The following is a 219-nucleotide window of genomic DNA, read 5'->3' on the forward strand; positions in this document are numbered from 1 at the left end:
CTCTCTCTCCATCTGTCCCTTTCTCCCCTCTCTCTGTCCCCCTCTTTCTTTTTGTCTCTGTATTTCCCTCTTTTTTCTTCTCTGTGTTTTCTTTATTCTTTTTCTCTGTGTCCATTTGTCTTTCTCTCCTCCCCTTCCTATCTCTGTCTGTCATCTTTCTGTCTCTACTCTTTCTGTCTCTGTTTCTTTCTGCCTTTCTGTTCTTTCTGTATCTCCCTC

The 219-nt window shown here is 42.5% G+C and overlaps 1 protein-coding gene across 2 annotated transcripts in view; it reads left to right on the top strand.

Moving 5' to 3' along the window:
* ELMO1 (engulfment and cell motility 1) overlaps positions 1-3 on the top strand; it is a 391,469-nt gene extending 391,466 nt beyond the window's left edge. Inside the window, exon 19 of one of the 2 annotated variants that reach the window (XM_069084408.1) lies at position 1. This exon is cut by the window's left edge and continues 1,270 nt beyond it. The gene's annotated coding sequence lies outside the window, so the exon portion shown is untranslated. The other variant, XM_069084409.1, reaches the window with a different exon arrangement.
* Positions 4-219: the final 216 nt, after the last annotated feature.

This window comes from Petaurus breviceps, unplaced genomic scaffold (assembly GCF_028583685.1).
Source record: "Petaurus breviceps papuanus isolate PSGF00001 unplaced genomic scaffold, PetGlider_PUasm1.0 174, whole genome shotgun sequence".
Classification (NCBI taxonomy): domain Eukaryota; kingdom Metazoa; phylum Chordata; class Mammalia; order Diprotodontia; family Petauridae; genus Petaurus; species Petaurus breviceps.